Raw genomic sequence first — 25,668 nt, 5'->3', positions numbered from 1 at the left:
AAACAGAGACAGAGAGGCAAAAAGGTGGGGGGATATTCCTTGGCCTCTTGCACATAAAAGAGTGGAAACTCCTTTTGTTCCTAGTAGCTTTCAGGATGAGTGAGTCATGTTTTGCACATGATGACTTACAGCCCACTGGTTTCACAGCAAAGACTGACCATTCTGTGAATCTTAGAGAAGGATTCATTGTCTTTGAAACCACCTACAACTTGAATGCATATGCCGTCATTCTAAGTTACACCAGCTCAGCACTTCCATAAATTCATTTTCTATACATAAAATCCACAGCAGATTGCCATGTAATTGACCAAGTCAGAAATATCATCTGCTTAAAAGTGCTGGTTTTGAAATCACTGGTGACTTTTTAAAAAAACTGGAATTTTTACAGATGGTTTGATTCTCTTTCAATCCTTCAGTATAATGGTGGAATCATTATACAGAAATAAATGATACCAAACCCAAAATCCATGTTAAAAACTATTTTTTTAAAAAGCATTAATCAAATGCTCAAGTATAAAAATTAAATCTGTTTGCTGAATTTAGAGTAATTAACTAAAGCAAATGCCTTCAGGGTAAACTGGTTTACTTAATTCTCTATTTTAAGACACATAGATAACTCCACAGTTCAATAAAGATTTAAAATGAGGAAAAAAACAATGATACGGTGGAAAGGCCAGAGTTTCAACAGATCAGGGATCTGGTTCCAGCTGTTAGTAAGTTAATTTTGCTTCAAATTAATTTTCTTTTCTATGAAAAATGAAAGTGATAGTTTAATCTTTAATGTTCATGGAAAGATAGTAATGAAGTAGACTATAAAAAGTAAAATGGGAAGATTTTGTAATTTTTCAAGAAGTCTTAAAGAAAAAAGTCATTAAATTAATTAAGACCACAGTAATCAAATAAAATTCACTCAAAATAGCACTACTGTGAGTATTATTTGAATTTAAAATTTTTACCCATGGCATTCCCTCAAAGAAGGCTCTGAGTACTGAATTTCCAAAGCCCAACTTGGATGGACTGGCTCTCAACAGTGCAGCCTCTGTTACATGGACCCCCTCACCATGCTCTGGGTGGAGGTGGGGAACACCCAGCAGGGGGAAGGGCCGGCATGGCCCTGCTGAAGAATGCAAGACCCTGCTCAGTCTGCCATAAGCAATGCTTAACCGCTCTGTAGGGCGAGGAAAGTGAGCAATGGACAAGAAACACGATTAATGCAGAGAAAGAACTGCATTGTGGAAAGCAAAGCACCTTTCTTAACTAATTTCTATAACTGTGGTAAATAAAATGGAAAACAGCACTGGTTTTTGACTCTCCAAAATTTTACAGTTTAAACTGTTTATTAAATACTATTTTAAATTATATTTTATAACCATGCCTGCCTCGCAAGCCCAAGGTCCTGAGTTCGATCCTCAGTACCAAAAAAATAAAATAATAAAATAAAATAAAATAAATTATATTTTATCAAACTTGAAAAAGCCACCACATTTGTCCCTAGGATACATCCTAATTTACTGTGCCAAGAATATAAGACCAATAACTAAGACATAAATGAAACAACAAATAGGGTTATAGTGGAAATTGATAAATGGGGCAGGGTGTGTCTTTAAGTATACAAACAAATAATATTGAAGGTGTTGAGTACAAAATCAAATTTATATTTTAAAAAAGATTTCTAGTTATTGCCTGTGTTATGGCTCGGATCTCAAATGTACCCCAAAGTCTCACATGCTAAAGTTTGGGGGCCAGGCTGCAGGAATGGAGGTGGTGGAGCCCTAGGACAAGGGCCTAGTGGAGCACAGCCCTTCCTCTCTCTTTGCTTCCCACCCGCCAGGAGGTAAGTGGCTTTGTTCTCCACTATGTCGCTTCTCTCCCTCCATAGGCCCAAAAGTAACAGAGCCAAGCATCCAGGGACTGAAATCTTGAGCCAAAACAAGTCTTTTCTCCTTCTAAGTCAACTTTCTCAAGTATTTAGCAGTGGCAAGATGATCTACACAGTCTGTAACTCCCAAGTCAGTATTTCTAGCCCTGGTTCCTCCCCTTGCCTCCACCTTATACTTCCAGCTGCCTGGTGGACATTTCTAGTACCTAGTGTCCCATATATACCTTAAAGTCCTTCCCTCCCCACAAATAAATCTGCTTCTCTCCTAAATCTAATGACATCATCAGTCATCCCAATCAGAAGCCAAAGTATCCCAAGTCCTAACATCTTCCCACTTTCCATCAACCCCCTAATCCAGCATATTCTAGCTCCTTCAAATTGCCCTCACTCTTTTCCACACTGTTTCTACCCAAATCCTAGCCATTCTATCTGTTCCCCAGATCATTACGGAACAATTCTTCCCTTCTTTCAATCTTGTTGCCTTCATTTGCTGCTCACTCCAGTGTAACACAACTAAAACGCCAGTGACTTCCAGATTAACATCCCTCAGAATTTCCTCCCCACCATACACACACACACACACACACACACACACACACACACACACACGAGTATAGGGTTCAACAACCTGGAACGACTTACTACTTTCACGTGTGGGTTTCATATCCTGTCCCACTGCTCCTGCCTGCGGTGGCCCCCTCCACCTCATCCTGCTCCTCACCTGGCTGATTTCTAATCATCTTTCAACAGCCATTTGAGGGTCCACTTCCTCCAGGAAGCCTGCTGTAAGACACACAGTCCTCCAGGCCCAGGCTGCCTTAGACACCACTGCCACCCTTTCACGTACCCTCAGTAAACTTCTATCATACTGCAGTTGGTTATATCTGCTTATAGGTCTGTCTCTTGCATTTGCAAATATTCCTTGAAGGCAAGGACTTACTACCTTTGCTTCTGGAGAGCCTAGCAAAACTTATTGAACCGAACTGAAAATGACTGAATGGGGAAAAATAAACTAGGGGGTAGAAAGTATATTTGGGAATAATATCATAGTAATTGGCTTTGTGTTTTTTTACTTATGCAAATAATACTTCATGGTTTATACAGTGTTTTGAGTTATATTATTTGACTCATAAAGCAATCCTAGAAGGCAGGTTAAGGTAGATACTGAGGTTGACAGAGACCCTAAATATATAGAATTTTCTTCAAAATTCATTGATCTTTTAAGGGTGTGTGTATGTATGTGTGTGTGTGTGTGTGTGTGTGTGTGTGTGTGTGTGTGTGTTTGAATAAGTCTTCATAGATCAAAGCTCCATTTCAAATAAATTCCTGTTTGGTCAAAATATTCAGTTGATTTCCTTCATAGCTGCTAAAAAAATTTTCCCCAAAAAGAAAAACTCTCAACTGTTTATACAGAATTTTCAGTAACCTGTTCTCTATTCATTTTTTTTTTTTTGTACCGGGGATCGAACTCGAGTCCTTCCACTTGCGAGGCAGGCAATGGAATCATTAAGCTAAATCCCCAGCCCTCTCTATTCACTCTTTGGAGAATGGATTTTGGAAGCTAAATTAGACTTTTTCTAAAGACAAGGAGAGAACAAATTCAATGTCACCTTCAGAGGGTCCACTGGGCTGAGGGTCTCCCAAATGCTTCCCTGGTTTCTGAGGCAGTCCTTGGACTCACAGCAGCTTTGGTCAAAGTCTTCAGTAGACAAGGGTAAACTATACAAAGATTCCTGAAAAGGAAAAAAAAATTTATTACAGGGAAAATTGTTGTGGTATACTTAATTCAATTAACCTGATGTTCCCTTTTCCTATCTTACTAAAATTGACAAGAGGAACTTAAATGAAATTCCGTGATTAATTTTAACCAAATGTTATTGTACTTAAGGACATCAATAGGCCTAAGAAACTTTAAGCAATTTGCAGGCAACAGTTAACGAAAACAGGTAACATAATTCCAATTGCATTTCAGCATGGGAGAGAGGATTATATTATCCCTAAATAACAGGAAACAACCGTGTACACAGATCAAAAAGAAAAAAAAGGCACTTGATCTTACTCTACTCTAATACTTCATGGGAATACACCATGTTTTACAATCACATCAACACACAGCCTGTGTCTGGGAAGAATCTAATACAGGCTGAAAGAACAAACAATGAAGAACTTAGTATTTGATCAGGGTTGACGATGTCAGAGAGGAACTCAGCAATGCAATTACATTTTAGAGGTGGCTTTGAAGGCGGCAAGAAGGCATCTGGGAATAAAGGCCTTGCTGAACAAACCAGTGTAGGAAAAAAGCATAAGGTTAAGGTAGAACTGCCAGAATGAAACCTTAATTAAACAGAAGCCAACAAACAGAAGAGTGTTTATTTAATACCTTACTTTTAAGAGAAAGGATACAATCACAGAAAGAACCGTGCAGAAAAGCTCTGTTAAACCAGAACTTAAGGTCAGTCTGCAGTAAGTCCAGAAGCCAGGTGTTCTACAACTGCCTCCACCACTAACAGTATGACCTTGAGCTGGAGAAGTGCCCCTCAACTCTGCTTGCACACTAGCAGCATGGGCTGAGTTTTTTAAAGTATTGATGGCTGGATCTCATCCAAGCCAAATAAGTCCATGGCCAAGTATAACAGAATCTCAGGTAAGATGGCACTCAAGCATCAGCAATTTTTCAAAAGTCAGGGAAGATGTTCTTTGATGACTCCTCCAACCTTCTGTCTTCTTTATACTTCTAGCACTTGATAACTCATTTGTTGTAAGATAAATACAATTTAATCCCAGCACTTGGGAGGCTGAGGCAGGAAGATTCCAAGTTTGAGCCAGCCTCAGTGAGACCTTGTCTCAAAATTTAATAATAATAAAATTGATACAAGTTAAATTAGTAGTGTTCAAAATTTTAAAACCTTATAAAATAGTTTCCAAGGTTTTAGGAGGAGGGAATTGAGGGTGAAGAGGTACAGTCAGGTAGGCAAGGTTCAAGCAAAGTAGCAAAAGCAGGAAAGAGTCCAGTCCGGGGAGAATAAAACCAGGTCAGGAACTGGGGTCGGTCTAATCCGTTTCAGCCAGGATGGACAGAATCAGAACACAGAGCCACATCACTGTTAGTGGCGATGGTCTTGGCTGATGGTCCTCTTGGCTCTCTGGGCAGAGAAGAGCACAATCTCAGGGTCCCCACCCCTTAAACAACTATAAAAGTAATGAAATGACACTGTGGGAAGCTAAATTACTGATCACTCTTTATGAGTTGGACAGTGTTCTAAGAAGCGCTTTAATCCTCCAAAGAACTCTCTGAGAAGGTATGGTGGTGCATCCCTATAATCCCAGCACTCTGGGAGGCTAAAGCAAGAGGATCCAAGTTCAAGCCCATCCTGGGCAATTCAGCAAGATCTGTTCTCAAAATGAATGAATGAATGAATGAATGAATACATACATAAATGCTGGATTATAGCTAAATATGAAGGCCTGGTACCAAAAAACATAAAGCACTCTCTAACCCCAGTACTGTTATGATCCCCACTTTATAAATGAAGAAATTGAAACCAAGAGAGATTAATTTTGTCTCCAAAATGATGGTCCTAGGTTTTAACAAAGCTAGTCTCCCCTGATCATGCACTGCATCATGGGAACACAGCTACCCAGCAGGTTGAAAGCAAAGCCACTCCACCCTGTCCTCTATTTGTTGTCTTTTGTGTCAACACATTTTAACCTTGAAAAGTGTAAGTGGAAAAATACATAGTCTCATTGTGCTTTTGGATTTTGTCTGGGTAAATAACTAATTTCTGATGTTTGACAGAGGGTCAACACTTTATGGAATGATTTTCATTTTCCCCTACACACACTCTTCCCAATTAGTAGAGGTTAAAATGCTAAAATTTAATTACACTATTTTGGAGAATTTAGCACAGACAGCTATCAGACAAGTCATCACTGACTTGGTCCACTTGATATTTAAGTTTAAAAATCAGCTGAAATCCCTAGAATATCATTTACAATTGACTTGGAAGTAGTCTTCCGAACATTGCTGCACTCATCTTCAAATATCTTAAAGAATTATTCCTGTTACAGTCTGCTGCTCCATTACATTTGCATTATGTAAATTATTTGCTTTCTTTGAATAGCATTTTTATTGACTATAATAAAATCTAATCTATAAATATTTCACATATGAAATATATTTTATTTAAAAAGCTAATGAAAGTCACTCTTATTTCTGACACCTTAGACATATCCTAATTATACCATGTCAGAATTATCTTCATGGCTCATTTTAATAAAAATATAAAAAGATGGTTTTCATACACCTGTAGGAAAACAAAAGCATGGTAATACAAATAAAAGCATACTCTAGGGAGGTGGAAGGAGCCTGGAAGATCACCAAATCCAATCATCTACCTTCCTATGGCCCTTTCTGCGCTTAGGGAATTTCATATGGAATCGAATCTCTTCCAGAACCTGTCATTTATTAGTTTCAATGAATGGCCCTCAGAGCCACACCTACATTCAAATTCTAATGTAAATTTCCCAGAGCCCACTACTCAAAAACAGAGATAAGCTGCTGTTTTAGCAGAGGTGGCCAATAATTGGATCAGAGGAGAGCACCTCAGAGGCAGCTGGATGACCCACGGGGTAGCTTTATGCAAGTTTTTGCCCCAGACAAGAGGACTGCAAGCTCAAGGACAGCCAGAGCAACTTCACAAGACTATACCTAAAAATAAAATTGAAAAGAAAGGAAACAAAGATCTGAGGGTGTTAATTAGTGGTAGAGCACTTCCTAGCATGTAAAGTGGATACACCTTGAGACCATAATGCTAAGTGAAACGAGTTAGACACAAAAGGTGTGACATTTATAGCACATGGTTTCTCTTATGTGAGAAGCCCAAAATATAAATAATTTAAAGAGCAAAATAAAAGACAGCTGATAGGACCGAGGATTTAGCTCAGCGGTTCCACCGCCTGCTTTGCAAGCGCAAGGTCCTGAGTTCGACCCCCATACCAAAAAAAAAAAAAAAGACAGATGATAGAAAACAGGGAAGTAGACTTTGTGAAGATGGGAAGGGGATCTAGGGCTGGAGGCGGGGAGGGAAGGGAGAATAAGAGGAAGTAAAAAGGGCTAAGATGCGATATGTATATGTACCAACTCCCTACAATGAATATATTCATTGCAAACGTGCTAATAGAAATTTTTAAAAAGAAAATAGTGGGTCCCTGAGGTTACCTCTCACACTGTGACAACCTCCTACTTTTCAAGTTCGAACAGAACAGAGGAGCAGTGAGGTGGGAAGTCATTCCTCCTCAGGCTGTCCTAAGTGAATGTCTTTGATGAGTAGTATCTAATTTCTCTCTTTGTAGTCTTTTTATTAGAACCAAGAGAAGACTTTATTTCTACTTCATTAATAGTTCATTTTCTTAGATTCTGGGTCCACTACTGCAATCTGCCAAAACTTTTTGACATCCCACCTCTGGCCTTACAAAATACTTGTTACGCCTTTCACTTTCACCTCATCTACAAATTACACAAGCATACCATCTAGAATGACATTCACACTACAATACAATGAAGGTGGTGAAAACAAATTGTTAGTAAATAAAAATAAATTTACTTTTGAGTCTTGGTCATTACTAAACATTAACAATAATTAGCAATACTCCAAACTGATTGTAAATCATTCTAATGATACAAAATGCTACATAAAGTGACACGACCAAGCATTTCATTCTCTGGAAAAAGGTTTTGGCACTTACTGGTTGGAAACTGGAAAACCCAAAAGAATTAGGTTTCAGTAGCAGTAGAGAAAATAAAGCCATAGTTGAGATAATTAGTAACATGAACTTTGTAGTTTGAGTAATTACCTGTGCACTAGACCAAGAAGTTATGTTTGAGAAACATATTGCAAAAACAGAGACAAGTTTGCCTCAGTCTTCCCTGAGGCAATCATGAAAATTAGCAGAATCTATCATTTTAGGTCATCTGGTCTACCCCTGCCAAAGTGAAATTGTTTTCCAAAGAAGCTCTCAACTGCTTTGTCTAATTCATCTCTCAGTAAGCCTCATGGGATCTCTCATTACAGTAAAAAGGCCCATACTGAAAGGCTTTTAAAGTTTTTATGTCTGCTTTTCTGAGTTCTCCTCTCTCCATCTATGTCAGGCTGTCAAGCTGCTGTTTCTCAGACTGTCAGTGTGCCTTCCCAGAGCAACCCAGCCCATCCTTGCTGCTCTAGTTGGAAACTCCAGCCCGGACTCCATGTAAACAGAACTAGAGAGCTTCAGGGGAACCTGATTAAAAAACACATGTGTTACATGTAGGATTTTACACCATCTCTGTCGATCATGCAGAGGCTTTCTCGACTTGCTTTTTTTCTCAGCTATGCTGAATTATTAAACTGTTCATTCAACAATTGCTGTTGCAGTAAAGTGTTACAAGCCATAAGAAATGCAAAGACAACTAAGACTCAGCAGCTTCTGCTCAAAAACAGAGATCAAGTAATAATACCATTTTGTGTTCAACAGCACTTTGGAATTTACCTTTCTCAGAGGTAATCTCAATACTGAAAACTAAGTGTTTTTCTAGCATTTTACAGATCTAAAAAATAAGTTTCAATAACTTCTCAATGATTAATCATTATCTAGTAAGTGGTAAAGCCAGGACTCTTACATGATTTCCACATTATTCCACCTAACCCATAGGCTCATAGGTAAATGCTTACATTGCAACATATTGTGTGCTTATACATCCTGGGTACTGCTGAATCCAGCCGGCATTTACTTTATGATATGCTGAATCCAGCTGGCAACAACTTTATGATATGGAGTGTTTTACTATACTCATCTAATAGATAAGAAAACTGAACTAAAGAAGCTGGACTAATGGTCTACGGTTGTATGGCTAGTAGGTGGCAGAAAGTGATAAACCCTATGAAAGTCATGCCACCCAGAAGAAATGTAGAGGAAGTTGTTGGGTCTGTTGCTAGGAAGAAGGCTAAGCAAGGTTTGGAACGTTCCCTGGCAATTCTAGAACAGTGAGACTTTTCTTCTCTTGTAAATCCTGTGAGAAGACACTGGCATCAGAGATGAGAAAAGATGGCAATTCCAAGAAAAGAAGGAAACGCTGTTTTTCCCTTTTCCCTCTGCTGTGGTTATGGAGATGTGGGTGACTTGGGAGCACAGAGTTTGCAGCATATGAATAATGTCTGCTCCTTTAATACTTGCTATGTATGTTTTCTGTTATTTAAAATCTCTGGACAGATCACACTGGTTGATCTGAAAGAAGAGAGACAGATCCTCGGTATTTGTGGCCTTACATTTGTGGTCTGTGATGTGAAGCTCATAAAGACCCATGATTTGGCAGCTTGCTGGGACATAAGTTGGAGTCTCACAAACTTACTGGCTACTTGGGCCTTCACACTTTGGTGCAGCTTCCTGAAGGTGTAAAAGAAGGAGCCAGGAAGAAAGGAAGCACTCCAGAATCTTGAGGGACCACTGTGGCCCAGATACAGGGCTATGGGCTTCCCAAACAATACCTCTTTTCGTCTTCACAATAATCCTATAAGGTAGTTATTACGATTTTATTTATACATGGATGTACTGAGGCATAGACAAATCTAGTAACATCCCAAAGTCAGATGGCATTTGGGGATGGATCTGTTTGATTGTGTGCTATGGCATGACCTTGTATATTTTTGCTGAAGTAATTCAACGAGCAAACACACACAAAAACTTTGTAAGGAGGAAAAGCCACTAGATGAGAGAAAACTGTGGTTAAGATTTGAAAGGCTGTGTTTACTTTAGATGTGAAGTATATGCAAAAAAATTCCACAGGACATTTAATGGAAATGTGTTCCATGAAAAAGCCTGCAGCCTCTGCAATTGTTAAAATAAGAGATGCCTTCAGGTCTCCCCATAGAGATTGCTGTATTCCTAGAAATTCAGATGTGGATGGAGAATAGTGTAAAGAAAGGGAATAGGTCTGCCTAGCACCAGAGAAAGGGAAGGGAGTGACTGACATGCAGAAAGTGAAAGACACAGTGCTAGAGTGGTAGAGAGGGGGAAGAAAGTTCCTCTAGCCACAATACTGACAATCTCATGGAGATGCTGGCAATGGAAAAAAAGGGGAGACATAGAATGGTAACTCTAGGGTGCGTCTGAGATGAAAAGTGATTTTAGGCCAGAGGAGAGTAGAGCGCTTTTGTAGGATGAGAAGACGGATTCAATAAAGAGAAACAGAATGAAGCTCCAAGTTGGCAAAAAATGGTGAACCAAGCTAAAGCTCACAGCAGAGGGCTAGGAGGAAGGGACACACGCGAGGATGCACAAGTTCCTACTGTGCTGTCGTGCTCATCACAAAGACGTAAACTCCTGCAACGTGATAAGGATCCACGGATCCCCCTCCTGCTGTCTTCTACGTTAGAGAGAATATTATTCAGATTGGAACTCTTCTGAAACAAGCAAGAACTAATACAACAGCCCATATGGAAAAACCTGCTTATTTGCATATTGCCCTGTCTTCTTACTAAAAAAAACAGTTGGAGTCAGTCAAAATGAAATGAAATGCCAACACACTTCAACTGTAATACAAATGCCTTGCAACCTCAAACTTGAGTTTAATAGAATAAACAAAACCAATTTGCTTTGATGACTCTGAAAAAAAGCAACTGAATTAGTTCCAACTTGAGCAGGGGTTTGTTTATTTTGCTTAGCTCCAGTCATTTATGCAAATCTCTCCAGAAACATTTAGTGAATGACTACTGGGTAATGCACACTAGTTTGAAGCTAGAATGTTAATGATTTTTATATTCTTCCAGCAGTTTGACTGGACTTGTTTTAGACAGGGTTTTATTTTTCCTTGGAGGAAGTTTTACAGCTGATTTTTAATAACACTTATTATTTCTGATTTTAGAAAGTGTTTTAATTTTCTAAAATATGAAAAGTACAGGAAGAAATTTTAAAAGAAATATAAATGTTTTCTTCCATCACTGGAAGTAACAATTGTTAATATTTTGGTGTATGTTTTCCAAGTATTTTACTTTGCCTATGTGATTATGTGTCTGTGGATCCTTTTGTTTAGTATCTTTTTTACTTTATTGTTTTGAATGTTCTGTGTATGCCTTTTTTTCAAAATAGAAATGGTATCCTTCATCATACACTGATTTAGAAAACTGCTCTTTTCACAATGAACAATTTCCCTAACTCATTAAATATTTCATAAAATCATTTCAGGGTTTGTATAATACTCTACCATATTTTTTTAAAAGTCCATTTAAATGATGGCTTAATATTGAATGTCAATGTTATTCCATGTGGCTGAATTTTTATATCATTTTATAAAGATGGGCGATTTTACTTGCACTAGTTGAAAAACAGCTGGTAAAATTACTGTACAATTTGATACACAGGATATTGTCCAGCTACATAGTTCCATTTCCATCATCTGAATGAGTGTCCAATTGAACTGAGAGGATTTCTCTTTTTTTTTTTTTTTTGGTACCAGGGATCGAACTCGGGTCTTTGCGCTTGCGCAGCAGGTGGCGAAACCACTGAGCTAAATCCCTGGCCCCAGTGAACTGAGAAGATTTCAGGCCAGGTGCCACCTCAGAACAACCAGCACAAGTTCCTTCCCACTTAATTCTCACCTTTCCCTGGGACAGCCCTGCCCTCACCATTTATTTGCTTTACATATGGAGCTTGATGAGTCGTCTGCCCCACTGGATGGGAAGAACAGCACCAAGTTACAAACCTGACTAGCTCATGATTTGGAGGCTCTGCCGCAGGAGTTCTTGGCCTTGCTGGGTGTGGTAATCACCTGAGCAAGTTAGAAAGTCACAAATGATACTCCCTGTCTTGACCATGGTGATGGTTTCACAGGTGGCTACATAGGTTAAAACTTATCAAATGCTCCAATTTAAATATGTGCAGTCTGTCTTATGTTAATTATACCTTGATGACACTGTTGAAAATTTAAAATCTCAGATGCTCAAAACCTATAACAGAAATTCTGATTTAACTGGTCTTGGGTGGGGCTTCCAGGGAGGCTCCAATGCAAAGCTAACACTGATCTAACACAGAATGATTTTTTCCAAACTTAAATTGATAAACTGAAGGAACTGATATTTTTAAAGGATTGATTTTATCATTTTCAAGTAAAAACAATAATACTTTTAAAAAAACAAGCCACCCAGCAAAGACATTTGGAGATTTTTTTTTAATGATTTCTAATAATTCATCAGTCCAACTAATAGGAGTCTGTTGTGCACTAGGTACTGTTAGGTAGCACGTGGATCATGCATATGTATGGAACTGACACTTCTTAAGAGCCCAACATTCTTTTAAGTGGATTTAAACTAGAATAAATTCACAATAGCTTAAATATTGATTGATCTAGGAAAAACAATGTAGAAAATGTCAAAACGAATCTGTTATGGCCCCATTGGACGATCACCGATTCTCTAGCAGTGCCATTTAAATCCAGAAGGTTTTGCTCCATTTGCCAAGCCACTGAGCTGAGTACAGGCTTTTTAGCTAGAATGTGGGAAAAACTGTCCCAGAAAATTGGAAGCTTCCTGCCAGAGGGCACCATCACTAGCTCCTGACAGGTGAGGCTCTCTGCCAACATTTTCATAGACAGATACCAAGGCAGCTTCAGGTTCATAATAAAATGGCCAAGCCTTCTTATTAGAGAAAAATTAATATTCAATATTAACTACATATGTCTTTACTCTGTTATTAATAAGAGCCCTGAATATAATTAGTGTTGGCTTTGAGTGCTGTTTGGAACTGCACCCAGCTGGAAGGGGGCCATGGAACATAGGGTTTCATTCCTCACCATGCTCTGAAAGGAATTAGAAAAAAAAGAAACGGAGCTGACCCTCATTCAGGAAGAAACCTCCCTTTGGGCTCATTGAAATGACTGTAGGGGAGCAGGGACAGACCTTCTCAAGTCCTCTCAGCCCCACCCCCACACCTCTCTAAAGCACTGCAGAATGAAACTGGGATGGAGCGCTCTAGGGTGGAGGAACAAGGCTGTGATGTTCTCAGAGAGCTGCTTGCAGTGAAGTAAGACCCGGATCACCTGCCGGGGAGAAGTACTGCTGAGGAGCGCATGCCGGCCGCCCCATGGGGAATGAGGTCCGTGTGGTCTGAGGTTGGAGGCCAGGCAGGTTGGGGTGTGCAGAAGATTAAGAGAAATGTAAACTGCAAAAAAGGCCTGGTTTCCTAACCGCTGACCACCATTACTTCAGTTAAAAGGAAGCAACATTGAACTGAAATGTTTTATATCCCTGACAGAAGAAGAAAAAAATTTTAAAAAGCCAACTGGCAACTTACTCGAAATAACCAGCTCAATGCACTGCTTACCTCTCCCCTCCACTGGATTAACAGCCTGTGACAGCCTCACTCATACTGAAAATGGGGGTCCTCTTGCCACTTCTTCCCCAACCTGCCCATCTGCTCTGACACCCCTGTTGGCCTTGGCAGGGTTTCTCTCAATCTGTGCCCGAGCCACTGTTCAATTCCATTCTCAGTCCTGATGCCCTCTCTCAGTTTAACCCAGTCTATAGGCCCCAGGCCTGAGGACAGGCCACACATTTTCATCCTAATCCCTAACTCAGGGGTCCAGGAACTGAGAATTTTTGAGAGTCAGGCACTCACTCCACACTCACACCCATTTTTTCTGGCAGTTTGAACAACACCTTTCAAGTGGCCTGTGAGATTCTCATTTCAGTGGTGAGAAATTCAACTCTAACAAAATTTCTACTGGCAAAATACAACCCTCAAATCCCATAGGAGCTGTGAACACCAAGGTATTTTTACCTTGACTTGCTAGATAAAATAATATGCATAGATTTTTAAAGGAAACCTAGATTCTAACACTATCTTAATTTCTACTTCTCACTACTAAACTCTAAACAAAAATTACGTTTTTTGTATTGTAACTTTCTTTTTGAAAGGCTGTATGTATTTGAATGATTTGATGTTTCCCTCTAAATCAAGCCAGATATGGGTCTTACCTTGACTTATTTCTGCTACTGCCCTGGGTTTGTTTTTAAGTCATTACAAAACCATTTTAAAAATCAAGGCAGACCCAAAGGAACCTGCTCAGCATGTAGGGTCCTGACACTGAAGACCCTCAAGTCCACTTGTTTCCGAAGCATTGTAGCGAACTTGGAAGTTTCAAATTAATGAACTTCATTAACGTACAGGTAGAAAAATATAAACCATACTAAATAGCCCTGGATTAAATTTTGATCTGTTTCTTTTTAATATAATTCTAGTCACTCTGATTGTATTTGACCAAATTTCTTATTAAGAAATGTGTGTTATAGTGACTTCAGAATAAACTGATACACATCGAACAGGCCTTTAAAGCCATTTCCTATGAAGACCAGGAGTTGATCTGCTTGGAGAAGAGATAAAAGTGAAACATGAGAAAGCTCTTTAAAATCCAACGGATTTCTGGAAGTGCAGTGCTTGGCAGTCCTCACAGTACATGAAACTCCCTGAGGCACTTTCAGAAACTGGTTGTGGCTTGGGCCCCACTCTCAGGGATTTAATTGGTCCGGGGTGAGGTCTGGGCCTTGATCAATTTTTAAAGCTCATCCTAATGCATATTTGAGGCCAACCTTCCCTGAGGTAGATTTTACTTCAATAGATACTAAGAACATCATGACAAGCAGAGCTTCCCAAGGGGAGAACAGGTCACCTCATGAGAACCTGATGCAGCATGTGCGGACCAAGGAGCTACCCATCAGACCCTCTCTGGGAACAGGGAAGAGAGGGGGTCTGCACTGGGCAGTTCTGATCCTTGACACTGATGATTCCTGTACTAGTTCTCCCTGGGACCAGCACTTAAAGCAAGCAAAAACAAAGACAAGTTTGCAGTGTCATCCTTGCAACAAAAAGCTTGTACAAAATCTTTCAAACTGCCCACAAACTTCTTAATCTGCACATAAAATCAAAATTTTGTTCCATTTTCAATATTACTCTATTTTTGTAAGCTTCCCTTCCACAGTGATTGAATATAATTTTTAATACTTTTGAATAACAGTTTGAGTTACACTGAAGTAATTTTTGATACCTTCCCCAATTTTCCACTAGTTTAGCCTGTAAAAGGCCTTTTAAAGTCAGTTAGCTCTTTTTTCAATTCATAAAAAATTACTCATCTTAAACATTCTGTGAAATGCCACTGGTAAAGAACTACCTATGGCTTCCTTGACACTTATTTTTCCTTTAACAGTAACCTGAAATTTTCCTCTGACTCTTTCTGGGAGATAAATATTCACTCTTATTTGAAGGCTGATAATTTTTAGGGTTTTTTTTTTTTCTCCTTAAATTTAGACAAGTAAGGGCCAGGGATTTAGCTCAGTGGCACCACGCCTGCCTCACAAGTGCAAGGTCCTAAGTTCGATCCCCAGTACCAAAAAAAAAAAAGAAAAGAAAAAGAGAAAATTTTAGACAAGTGAATAAATCTTACAGAATAAAAAGGAAAAAGTCTTTCCATGTCCCTATCCTAAGGTTGATTTTTTTTTTTTTGCTATACTAATACTATAAGTCATTTTACAACTTGCATTTTCAATGTGACAACATGCCTTAAGATTATTTTATATCAGTATATATGAGCCTTTTTTTAACAGTACATAGCATGGATGCACCTTAGTTTTTTAGCTATTCCACTGTTAAACATTCTATTGTGGATAGATATTTAAATTGAACCTGTTTTTATGATTAGAAACAAAAGTGCAATGAACATTATTGTAAATATATTTATGTAAATTTAGATGCTTCCAAATAAAATTTCTGGGTCAATAACTTATCAGCATTTTAAATTTTAATTTAAAACATCCAATTGACCTCCAAAAGGACTATGATGATTTACAGAAGCCTATGAATGTAGAAAACTATTTCTCCATCTCATTGGTAAGATTACATGCCATCAATTGTAATTTTCTCAGTCTCAAAGGCAAAAAGATACCTTTGGATTTTGCTAAATATAAATAGCAATTTTTTTTATTGTTCTTACATTTTAAAAAATGCTGAGGGTAATCATAGCAGATGTATAAAATCTGCATGTTGTTTAGATTCTAAGGTTCTATGGCAACTCTGTAGACAACTGTTTGTTCCTGACAAACAGCCTTCAAAAGACAGCTCAAAACTCACCTTCTCCAGGAGTTCCTCCATGATTAATTCTATCTTACACACTTTTATTCTTCCTTTACTCTGATCCCTTAACACATACATATTTAGCCTGAACTGGTTTTTACATTATCCTTTGGATCTCTCAATAATACTAGCAATACAGAAATGTAGGAAGAGGGCCGGGGATTTAGCTCAGTGGCACAGTGCCTGCTTTGCAGGCTTAAAGTCCTGGTACCAAATATAAAAACACAAAGAAATGTAGGAAGAAACAGAACAAAAATTTATTAAACATCTATTATATTGTTATCCAGCTGTCTTAGTTATTTTCTCATTACTGAGACACAATACAATACCCACAGGCCTAGAAAGAAAAGGCTTATTTGCCTCACCGTTTGTAGAGGTCTCAGTCCATAGTCAGCTGGCTCCAAGGCAGGTGGCATGGCCGAGAGAAATATTTCATGGTGGGCAGGCTGGAAGTAGAGAGGGGTCAGGGGAGGAGGAGGGAGGCAGACCCTCCCAGGCCACGCCCCCAGCGACACCTCCTCCCACCAGGCTGCACCTCCCCACATCACATTCAGCCATGAACCGCTCAGGGACTGATCCACTGCTGAGCGCCAAGCCCCCGTGATCCAGTCCCCTCCCCACAGCCCCACCTATGAGTGCATGAGGCTTTCGGGGGACATTCAGATATAAACCACAAGACCAGACCCAATTTACGTGCTTTCTCAGATTCTTCTATGTCTCCCTATACTGCTCCCCCGGCTGCTTGTTAACGTAGAGAGAGCTGCTGCTGCTGCTGCCGCCACCGATGCCACCGATGCCTTATCTCTCAGCACCACCAGTTCCCTCAACTTCCCTGTAGGTGATGGCTCCGGGTGACCTCTGACACATCCACTGCGGTGGGAACCACCGCAGCTCTGGGACCTTGGTCCAACATAACTGTCATGGTGGAAGCTCTGACCCGTCCAACTACCTCTAGATTCCCCTGAAGCACTACGCTGTGGAGTATAGGAGCTGGGTTTCCCAGATGCTGGCCAGGGCAGCTCCGTGACATAACCCGGAAATGGCAATTTAAAACCCAAGAGAAGCTTGGCACAAGTAGCTCATGCTCAACCACTCAGGAGGTGGGACCAGCCAGGGCAACTTGGTGAGAACCTGTCTCAAAATCAATCAAAAATAAAAAGGCTGGGATGTAACCCCATGGTAGAGCATCTCTGTGCATAATCCCCAATACTGCAAAAAAGAAAACAATAGCCAATGGGATAACCTTGACTGAAGCGAGACAGGAAGGAGCTGCAAGGTGAACTCCTTGCCTTTTCTTCCAGTGAAAATGGTTCCGAGGAAAAGTGCTTTCAAAGACTTGGATACATACAAGATAACACGTGTCACCGAGGACTAGCTGTTTTCTAGAGAAGTTATGGACAGCGTGGTAGGGCACCGTCTTGTCCTTGTTTTACTTTCCCGCTTCCCTCTTCCTGGCTGTCCTGGCATCGCACCACCTCATAAAACCTTCTCCATGAGTTCTGCCTGAGGCTCTGTTTTCTAGGGTGTGCCAACTGAAACACCTTTACTAGCCACATGAACGCGCACTACACTAGCCCTGAGAAAGGGTACAGAAGGGGTCGAGAAGAAACCAATCTCGTCTAAGTCAACCTTACAACCTAAGCAGGGAGGTTAGAAGACATCAGCACATGTAACAGTAAGTGAACAAGACAAGAGGGAGGGTAGAAAAGTGAGAATCAAGGCAACAAGGGGATGAGCCTTGTGGCTGAGGTTTGGAAAATGAGGACCATTTTATAGTGCTTTTGGAAAAGAGTACACAAAAATATGAAGGCATTCACAGAGGAAAGAAAGCTATCAGATCCCTCACAACAGACTGCAGGGAGTGGAGGACTTTAACAAGGCTGGGAAATGGGAAGAGAGTGCTCCCCAGAAGAGTCCCCCCAGCCAGGCCAGCACAACTAGCAAGTGGTGTGTCAAGGGGAAGGGAAGAGAGCCACAAGGAAGACGGTCTTGCTGAGTGGAAGGGCTTGGGGAAGAACAGTAGGACGAGTCCAGGGCCCAGCAGAGGCTGTGGAAACATGGAGGGCTGCCGAGGTGGACCGAAAGGAGGAGGGGGAGGAAACCAGGTGGCCCTCTGTGGTCGCACATCACTCCCCTGGTTGGGTTTCACTGTCATAAAGCTGGCATTTCTCCTTCTCCACTGATCTCATTTTTGTGTGTTGGTGCAAACTTGGGAGGGAGGGCAGGACTCTTATTTAATGACTCTTTAAAACATCCAAAGGCAGCACACACCTGATGCAATGAAAAATGGGCAAGCCAGGAAAGAAGCATGATAAAAAGAGGTAATAACTGCTTCTTAGTTAAGTGGTTGCCCCACATCCTGATTTGTGCTCATAAAAAGGGAATGTGGCTTCCATGTGGTTTCTTGTACGTGGTGTTCTGCCACCCTGCAATTGTTTTTTATAGTGATCCTCTCTGGCTATATTTCTGCCATTAGGTTTCTTTTTCCTCTGATAGTGCCACACAGATTCCAGAAACATTTGATTTGATTTCTCCACCCCAAAAGAATAACTTTTCCGTGACACAATGGAGCTAGCAGCCCAGCCCTCTATACCAGCATGACTAAGATATTCATCTCCATCCTGCAAGAATAGAACAGGAGATTTGACTGCACAACTGCTCTAAATAAAACTGAAAATGCAATTCCAGGAATATAGACAGCAGAAAGCCAACACATTTCTTTTATAGTAACATAGTGTCTATTTTAATCAGTATTTTACAGATGTCTCAAGACATCCCAGTGAAGATGACATGGTTGACAGTGCTAGACAGAATTGCCTCACAGGGAAAAAGAAGAAAAGAGTAAATCATAGGCACGTGGCAGAGAAACCTTCTATCAAAACTATGCTTTTTCATCATTTCTGAGATCAGAGAGATGTTTCTATGGCAGCAAGCCACATGTTCTGCCCAGAAGGCAACCACGCCGAGATTTTTTTAAAGAAAGAAACAGTATTACAGAAGTCTTCCTTAACTAGACTGATTAATATCCCAAGGAAGATGCTGGGTTTTTATAATGTGCTTTTCAACATTTTACAATGCACATTTTAACATCCAACATGATCGCCATGTCCAAGTAGTTGAAGGCATCGGATTTCTTCCAAACAAACAAGAATGAAACCCATAAAAAGGAAAAGAAGTCTGAATGAAATTTCAATCACTACGGAGGAGTTCACATATCACATCAATTACTATTGCCATTCACAATTAAGAGAGGTTTCTTATGGATGTTTCTAGCTCTGCTATCAAACAGACTTACTTCCATGAATCATTAAAAGAAGTTGCCCTTCATGATGGTTCCCTCCCATTTCAGTTCCACACTGTTTATTTATCTCACTGCTCAACTGACATAAACACACATTCTTCCAAGAAATTCCTAGCTCAGGAACATCACTTTTAAGATGTTGTGGTTGTTGTCACTGGCCACTTATTGCAGTTTCTTATTTTCCCTCAAAGAATAATTGACTGAATACCTCATGGTTCTTCGTTATTCCAACATGATTTGCATCCTACAACCAGTATTTGAATAATACTGGTGGTTCTAAGTATTTACTAAACTCAATCAGGAGTAATTTATTATAATTGCTAAGGAAAAAAGAAACAATTTTCTGGTAACTGAGGTAAATAGTCTCGCAATTTTATTAGAAGTTCATGTATTAATCACTTGAAGATGCTTTTTAACTCAAATGTCCAGAACTTAACCTCTAGCTCTCTGGGCACTAGGCAGATGACTCTTAATTTCCTTCACAAGTAAAGAGGCAACACTGGTGTCCCTACTTATTCAAACACCACAAGTTGACAGCTACTCATTGCCCATGTTTCTGACACTAGGGCAGCCTTTAAGCTGCAGTGACTGTCCAATGGTGTGTATACCAAGTGGTAATGGTGGTCACTGTCACATGCCAGACTACAGCCTTGTAGCTCCATAGCACTCAAAGTTTCTATCAGTAACACTGGGCCAATGGGATCCATACTGATTCTGCAAAGGAATGAAAGCTTTGCCCTTTGGAAACCCCTCTGCTCTTATATCAAATTTGCCAAAGCCACACCTGCGACACAGAAAAGAAATGACTTGTAGATGACTATGAGAGTTGTGATCATCTAATTCCTTAAGAGTTGTGGCTGTTATAGTCTGCACTCCTTTGTCACCCCCACAGTTCAAGGTCAGTGCCAAAAAACACGCTAACTTATATTTCTGAAGTAGAGATTTTTCTCAATAAACAAAAGATCTCTGTGCTTCCATGAAGCATACACTATCAAAGCATACTTGGAGAAGAAAGCCAAGCCCACTCACAAAATACATGCAGATGAGTGTCTCCAGGGAAACCAAGGACTGTGGGGGTCCTTGGACAAATGTTTTACTGAAGAGTCTGATAATACAAAGGACAAGTGAGGGTGTTCCCTCTTAAAGTCCCCAGCACCACAGCCTGGCCTGTGAAAGTAGTGTTGACTGAACCACTGGCTGGGAGGGAAGAGTTTTACCAAGATGTATCCGGTATGTGTATCTTCACCACCACTTACTGAGCATCTAAACACTTAGAAAATATACCATTATCCTCACTTTCAAGTTATGATAAAGAGTAATTCTTAACTCGGTTGATTAAAAAGTATTTGATATAATTGTGACGTTTTAATATAACCATACAATGTACAAAGGTTTGGTTTTTTCTGGCTTATTTTGCAATATGGAAATTTATATGATCATCAGTATAGAAGCTTTTCAATATGACACAAATAACAACCCTAATAAAGATCATAGAAATAAAAATTTCAGGAGTGATTCTTCCCTACACATACTCTCAAAAAAATATCTCCTGACCCTTTTCATAATGAGAAGCACGAACAAGGAATGAATATATATATATTTTTTTTATTTTTATTTTTTTGTACTAGGGATCGAACTCAGGACCTTGTGCTTGTGAGACAGCGGAACCACTGAGCTAAGTCCCCTGCCCAGGAACATATACTTTTAATTGGTTTCACCAAAAAATTAGGGGGTATCTACTCTGGTTAGTGCTTATCACATGGATGGCTTTCTTTTTATCCCTGTCCAATTCCGCACCTCATGTTTTCTTTTAAGGACTGTCTTCACCCCACAACTGCTCTTAAAAGATAACAATAGTCATTGTGTTCCTGCATATGCTTCTCTTCTGGCAGTTAATTTCCCCAGAGGGTCCTGGAGGCATTTTATCTTCAGATCATCTCCAATTAGCTGCTTCTCTTCACTACCCTGCCCCGCTCACTTTTAAAATTTCCTCCTGTATATCCTCCTCCTAACATATTTTGCACATCTCAAGGAAGATACATGATTTACGCTGTTTTTATTCTGCATTGCTATCTTATTTATCTACTTGTTAAAGATTTTAGCTTTTAATGTCCAAAATCCAAAATAAAATAAAACTTCATGTTCCATCAAATGTTGCCCCTCCTGTCTGAGCTCACTTGTTATTCAATCTTTTTTATGAGCGTGGTAGTGTTCGGAGATATCCATTAAATATGATCCTGATAAATGAGACATTTATAAGACACAGAGGAGTGAGAGCTCATCTGGGTGATCTCATTTCAAAGACACCCCTGTTCCCTCAAGAAAAGTACATATCTCCACCTCCATACCAACATCTAAAATTCCTCTGGCTAAGATAAAAGCTCTTTATGTCAAAACTAGAAACACAGCTTAAAACAGGGCAAATTAAATTTTTGGAATGCATTAAAGTTGTTTTGATATTAGGGAAGGATTCAATAGGCACTGAGTCTTTCTGTTGCATCTCAGAGAAAAGAGTAAATGTACAAAGGGGAAACTGAGGCCAGGTAACACATTCCATTTTGTCTTCCAATTTTAAGAGAGAATCATCATTTGGTTATTCAGTAGCAAACCAAGAAGACTGTTTTCTAACTATTCATACAATGTGTTCTTTCCATCATTTGCATGTATTTTTTAATTTTCAGCATTAAGTCTACAAAAGCCTATCATGATAGCACACACCTAGAATCTCAGCACTGTGGGAGCCCTGAGGCAGAAGTATTGAAAGTTTGAGCCCAGCCTGAGCAACTTAGGGACTTAGCAAGACCCTGTCAAAAAATTTAAATTAAAAAAAAAATTTTGAATGTGAGGGCTGTAGCTCCGTGTGAAGGCCCTGAGTTCAAAAAAAGTACATATATTTTTTGTTTGGACTCTGTTAATATTTACCTCCTCTATCAATCATGAACAATATGTACTCTAGAAGATATTACTGCAGAGGTTCTGCTTTCTACACACACACACACAAAGTACATTTTTGCAAATACTTGATGACTCATGTGTGCCTCCTTTAAGCACTTCTACTTCTGAAAAGATCTCTACTCTCAAATAGGAGCTAAAAATAAGAAACGGTGTTTACTTTCTGAATACCTGCAAAGCTCTTATCAGTTTATGGATTGGTGATTTTTAAATTACATAAGTAGACATTCAGATTCGTATGTACTTTACTTCAGGCCCACAAATTTTAAGAGAACCTTGGAGTCCTACAGAGATGGAAGAGCTTCTCAGCTGTATAGAAAGAAATGAGAACAAGTCCTCAATTCACAAAACATTTTCCCACCTCTAACAGTATTTTTGGCCCAACTACTCATTTTACAGTTACTCTGTGTGACTTGACTTTTTTAGTCACACATGTTTTCTCTCCTCAACAATTCCATTGATTGATGGATTGATTGATTGGCTGATGGATGTTTTTTTACTTTGGAGGGTTTTGAGACAGGGTCTCACTATGTAGTTCAGGCTGGACTTGAACTCACAGCAATCCTCCTGCCTCAACCTCTCAAGCGCTGGGATTACAGGTGTGCACCACCACACCTGGCTCTTGTTTTCTTTCTTAGGAATTCTGCTGAATCTCCCACAATCCAAAGTAGAAACACAATTATTGCTTAGATAGCCTAGATATCTTCACACTCTTAGTCTTATGTTCTTTTCACCGTACGACACAAACTCAAGAGCTCTCTAAAATGTATCTTAGAATCTTTGCGTGTGTGTGTCTGTGAGAGAGAAAATATCCATCGTAAATATGCCTTTCACATATTAAGAGCATGTGATAGAAAAAGAAATGCCTGTTGACTAAAGGCTAATGAAAACCACAACTGTTATATAGTGTAAGACCTAACTCCATGTCCCCACACACCTCAAAATAGCACAGATGGAAAAGTAACCTTACACAGCCAGTTAAGAAGGATCCATTATACCTCTATATGAGCTCAATATTTCAGTAGATGCTTGGGAAAAAAGACTGCACAAACAATATAAAGGAGTAATAATCTTGTGTTAGGTGGTGTGGAATAGGCTGAATAGATTATGAAATCATTTGGTTAGGTTAGACATTAGGATATCCTGGTTTACCTTGCAACACTCACTCGCCTTTGATGTATCATATCAAGGTATTGCCTTTGGTATCATGCCATTTATGAATATTTACATGTCTCATAATCATGCTTAAGTATTTATAATTATCCCATAGTATAAACCATTGTGAGTTTAAAAATAAATACTATTAAACTTTGTAATAGCAGTTCCAATGTTGTGAGCAAATATTCATCAACCACTAACAAAAACGGTGTCAAAAGTTGCCAGTGAGAATGTTTCTAAACTATGACAGCATAGAGAAGCTGGAAAATACATAGTACACAATTTTGCCTTCATTTTCCCAGTGAATTTTAAAACCTTCACAGATTATAATGAGTAAAGAAAGAAAGAACACCTCTATGGAAAGCACACATTTGCTTTAACTTATGAGAAGAACACACTTATTAGAAAAACTAAACCTCCCTGAATAAGAAAAATGCCAGGTTTTCTGAAGATGAACCAAGAATGTGAAAGTATTCTGTAGAAAGAAAATATTCATGAAGAGTTACTGTCATCACTACTATTGTCATGTTGGTAGTAACATTACCTGAAGGGAAAAAGTAGAACACAAATGTAGATATTATATGACCTTAGTTCTGTTTGTCTGTTAAATAAAAGAAGTAGGCAACATTTTCATTGTACTCCAGACAGGGACTGAAGCTATTCAACTCTCAACTCAAGGAAAATCAATAGGGTAATAACCTCTGACAGAGAATATCACTTTGCTTTTCAATCATCTTGATTTTGTGACCAAGCCACACAGCTTATTTCAAGAACTCTGTGGTTTTAGCTATTTTAGGGTCTTAGGAGTGTACAGAGCTTTCTGACCTGCCCTGTGGAGATTAATGATGTAATCACCTTCTATCTGGCAGTAGGCAAGAGATTTGACTAACAAATAAATGGAGGTACATTTATGACATGCTGGAGAGGACCGGTAGGAAAAACAGGTCTCTTCAAAGTAGAGGTTTCAATCTTCTCTACAGCGACATGACATTTCATAGATAACACTTCCTCTGGGATCTTCTGCACAAGAGATTAGGTCAGAGTCTGTTTCTCTCTCCTCCTAGACCTCTCTTCTGAGCTACAGTACCAGTCTAGAGCCTTCAAACTCTATATTCCATCTTGCAAATGTTTCAGGTAAGTTACATCACAATTTGACACTCAATGCTAGGCTACCATAGCTGAAAGTTATCGAGTTCTGTGCCAGATCCTGCAGTCAGTACTTTACCTATCCTATCTCATTGACAGCTTGAGGAATAACAATACCCTCACTTTTACATACTGAGAAAACAAGTGTCACAGGAATTAAATAAGGTGCATTGGGTCACCAAGTAAGTGTCTGAGCCAGGGGTCTAGCGCTCTTTTGTGCATGTGCAACTTTTCAAATATACTAAGAAAGAGGGAGTATAAAATGTACCACCTAGTTTTGGCACAAAAATACTTAATTTGAAAGATAAAAGTCATTGTTAACATAAAAATACATTTTAAAGTAGAAGCAGAAGGGAGTTTCCAAACCCAAAAGAAAATGGCACTAGGACACAAGGATGCCATCCCATAGTGAAGGTCCTATTAAGCACAGTGCCAGGCGCTGAGTAGGTGCTTAATAAAAGTTCACTGAACACAGTCATGGTTTAGATCTGGAAGGTCCTCCCAAGGCTCCTGTGTTAGAGGTGAGGCTTTGGGAAGGTGACTGGATCGGGATGTTCTATTCATCAGTGGATTAATCCACTGATGAGGTAAGAGCTGAACGTGCTGGGGTGGGGTGGGGGTGCTGGTGGGAAGAGGTGGGTCACTGGGGTGTGACCTGGAAGGATGTATCTGACTCCCTGCCTTCACTCTTCTTTCTCTCTGCTTCCTGGCTGCCATAGGATGAACAGCTTTCCTCCACTCAAACTTTTTATACCATGCAGTTCCTGCCTTGGAGCCAGCTGACTATGGACAGAAACCGTGAGCCAAAATAAACTTCTCCTCCTTTACATTGTGGGTTTAAGGTATCTTGTCCCAGCAACAGGAAAGTGACTAAGCATAATTTCTTATCCAACTATGTAAAAGAGGCCAGAGAAGATCATTTCAATAAAAACTGCTCCCAAAGGACAGCAATTCAGCCCCATTCTGTGGTGAAGGATTGATCCTCTCTGCTTGCCCATCTCCACTCCACCCTGGCTGGTCCCCTCGTTTCAGCCTCCTTGTGCTTCACTCCCAACCTCAGCCCCAGCAACCAAGAAGATGC

The 25,668-nt window shown here is 39.7% G+C and overlaps 1 protein-coding gene across 40 annotated transcripts in view; it reads right to left on the bottom strand.

The window, feature by feature from the left end:
• Positions 1 to 25,668, bottom strand: part of Nrcam (neuronal cell adhesion molecule) — a 318,132-nt gene that overhangs the window by 254,840 nt on the left and 37,624 nt on the right. For 36 of the 40 annotated variants that reach the window (XM_087206481.1, XM_087206457.1, XM_087206460.1 and 33 more), the window contains exon 2: positions 3,490 to 3,612. The gene's annotated coding sequence lies outside the window, so the exon portion shown is untranslated. Of the gene's footprint in view, positions 1 to 3,489; positions 3,613 to 16,395; positions 16,477 to 25,668 lie in introns of all 40 variants that reach the window. The other 4 variants (XM_087206458.1, XM_087206462.1, XM_087206482.1 and 1 more) reach the window with 1 other exon arrangement.

Source organism: Heterocephalus glaber, unplaced genomic scaffold (genome assembly GCF_053883595.1).
Source record: "Heterocephalus glaber isolate CG9 unplaced genomic scaffold, H.glaber_assembly_v1.0 deba00000676, whole genome shotgun sequence".
Taxonomy (NCBI): domain Eukaryota; kingdom Metazoa; phylum Chordata; class Mammalia; order Rodentia; family Bathyergidae; genus Heterocephalus; species Heterocephalus glaber.
This window is presented reverse-complemented; position numbering and strand designations above follow the sequence as displayed.